The sequence below is a fragment of the Artibeus jamaicensis genome, unplaced genomic scaffold (genome assembly GCF_021234435.1).
Source record: "Artibeus jamaicensis isolate MK-2021 breed Jamaican fruit bat unplaced genomic scaffold, CSHL_Jam_final contig_332, whole genome shotgun sequence".
NCBI lineage: Eukaryota > Metazoa > Chordata > Mammalia > Chiroptera > Phyllostomidae > Artibeus > Artibeus jamaicensis.
Genome location: NW_026521788.1, coordinates 33,897,356 through 33,900,717, shown reverse-complemented (window position 1 = coordinate 33,900,717; position 3,362 = coordinate 33,897,356).

Sequence of the window (3,362 nt, the reverse complement as noted above, 5' to 3'; positions counted from 1 at the left end):
ACAGAAGAACTAAAAGACATAAAATCAACCAGTTCAAAAACTGGTTTGAGTAATGGGAAAAAAGTCTCAACAGGTATATTGCATCAACTGGAGAGTACTTTGAAGGTGACTGAAGTTTTCACATATAAGAAGAAATACACAATTTTTATACAAAAATTCCATTCTTGGGTCCCCCACCCCTTGTATGTACACTGCATGGTTTCTACCTTCAGTTCCTCCACTTATGCCTTCTGTCACTTAGAACAATTGTGACATTCTAATTTACTTCATCAGAAAGTGAGGCTAATATATAAGCAGTCTATATGGTGTTTGGGAAGATGAAAAGGGTTTAAATATGTACAGAGATTATAGTACACCTGGTAAATAAACAAAGACATTTGGCTACTTTTATTATTGCTCCTCAGAAACTTCTTAAGAATCTGAGAAGAAAACTAAAGTGGACACATGATGCTACCAGATGACAACTGCTCCCACAATCCTGGACAGGTTGGCTGGAGGAGGTAGGATCAGAAACACCTGCTCTGGTAAGAAAACTGACAATCATACCAACCTCTTCACTAAGTGCTATAAAATATTCTATTCACTGAGAATCCTATATCTCAGAGATTGTCTAATGCGGTTATATTCATGAGGAGTAAACTCCAACAGTACCTAGAGAGACACTAACTGTTCTAAAGGAAGTAATACAAATAGTAACAGAGGAAAAAAAAACAAGTAAAAGAAAAGAGTAAGAACCTGAGGAGAAGAAGGAAAAAATGGCCTTGGCAGCAGGGAAGCCACACAGAGAAGCCATCTGAAACCCAGAATCCCTCTGGGAAGGGAGGAGTCACAGGAATCTGATGGAACAGCATCAACAACTATGCTGTTTCTTCCCCTGCCTTATCAGGGTTGAGGAACTAGGGATGTTTTTGAGGAGAAGACCAACATGTGTGAACATTGTTATACACACTTTAACTAGTCAGAGAATTGTGAATTCATGGATGTGTCTATGATGCCATCTACTCTCCACATGGCAGGTACAGTTACAAGGAAGGGGAATATTTGACACCCATCTTGAGATAAATAATAGACTGTCTTAGTATGATTACACAGGTTTATTTAATACTTATTCCCTCAAAAGTAACTTTAGGTCCATTGAATATGAATAAATATAAATGGTTTTACAGTGTTCTCTTTATTAATTTTTATTTAAGGAAGAAAAACACTTAAAATTTTTCTATTAACCATTTGACAGCATTTATATGATTCATCCTGGGTCTGGAAAATCAAACAAAATTTTCATATTTCTCATTTCTATTTGACTAAAACCATTCTAAGTGTTTGTAATGATTATCTTCCTGATTATTCAGATCTTGTTATGACAGGTTTTCCTTGTAAGAATTAGAACTCTTATAGATTCCTGTTAGAGAAAAATGAGAAAGGGAGGTAAATGGGAAGTGGTGAGAAGCTCTGATGGGAGCTGCATTTACACAGATGGTTAAGATTATTGCCTCACACATTGGCTTTGTACTGCTGATTTTTAAAGGGGCAGGGGCATTAGGTATGTTATTTTTTATCCAACAGCATTTGATTTCCTCTTGAAGCACCACTCCTCTTTCATATGATAGGGATCTCAGTTACATGAGGTGAACATTTGACCACAACAGAGCAAACCAGAATCAGCTGGGGTTTTGCTTTAACCATCAAGAAGAAGGTCCTCCTTCTCTTCTGAGACATATAGGTCTAATGACTATATGAGCTGAGATGCTTCTGAAAGTGTTTGCTTGAAAATGAGTTCAACACAGAGAAGAGCAGAGTCAAAAGAGGAATAGAGCGAAGTTGTATTTCCATGAAACTGACTTCCTGAAGCCAGCTGTTTTTGTGTATTGATTGCATCACTCATTCTCACAGTGTGCCACCTGGTGTACGAGCCACATCAGCCCCAGGGAAGTTACTAAAAGTGCAAATTCTCACACTCTATCAAAAACCTATAAAATCAGACTCTCTGGAGCTTGGGCCTAGCAGTTTATGTCTGAACAAGCTCCAGGGTATCCTGATATCTGTTAACATTCAAGCATCCCTGACTTACATGAATTACTGTGCTTCATTTGCTTATTTAATCTCTTATATCTGTGGGATTATATATGATATTAAATATCTATATCCTTCTATATCTATATCTATATCTATATCTATATCTATATCTATATCTATATCTATATCTATATCTATATCTATATCTATATCTATATCTATATCATCTATATCTATATCTATATCTATATCTATATCTATCTATATAATCTATTAGACAACATCAGCAATCCTTGTTTTGTGTCTACAACACTCAGAGCTCCAGGAGAAGTTGACCACATCTAGCCTCAATACTTGGTACTTCTTATTGCCTTTCCTCAAATGGACTGTATGTATGCAGTGCAAACCAGTGTTTGTATTGGTGGAAAAGCACCCCAGCTCATATTTTCACTTCTTATGGTGGGGCTTTCTCTTGACCTTGGTCATGTGGCACAGTTATCCTAAGAGATGCCTATGGCTTGGGGCTGGCTGGAAAGAGAAAGAATAAGATGTTCTCCACTTAGAATTGCATTTCAGTTACTTAAGAAACTTTTAGGTATGTTTAATATAAAATGAAATACCAATTTTACAGATATAGATATTGATTCAAAGAGAATAATGCTTCATACCTGCATTCTCTGCAGCCTCACTTCATTCTCAATTACCAGTGGACATGTAATGTAAAACCTCTAATATAAATGTGTTAAGAACCACTCTGTGTGGTTTCAGAGACTGTAGCCCTGTGTGAACAGGCCTTGAAAGAGGCTAGTAAGTCTCAACTGGAAAGCCAGGAACTCAGGTAACAGGCATGACCCGATGCTAGCACAGTGGGTTCCCATGGGAAACCAGGACTGATAAATACATTGTATTCTTAGAAGCTTGCTTTGCTTTGTCTAGCCCTGCTGATATAAACCAGACAATTCAGTTCGAAGCATAAGGAGTGAACTCCTTGTGTCATGAAATATGCCTTTATAACCCTCTGGTGTCAGCATGTCTCCCAGACCCTGACCTGAGACAATCTCTGTGTTTCTCTAATTGTTATCTACAGATAATATTTGTTTTCTGCAATTGTAGCCTTTGGACATTGATTGATAAACTATGCGTGTATGCTGTATATCTCTGCACATACTGATCGCAATAAAAGCCCTTTTGGAGAAGGGCTTGGGGCATTCTCCACTAGAGGGAATCATCACCCCCTTTCCTGCCAGAACAACAGATTGTGTCTGGGACAACTTATTCTCATCCACGGTAGCTGGGAGAGCTCTGTGGGATGGGACATCCCACATAAATGCCTTTAGAAGTACCAAAAT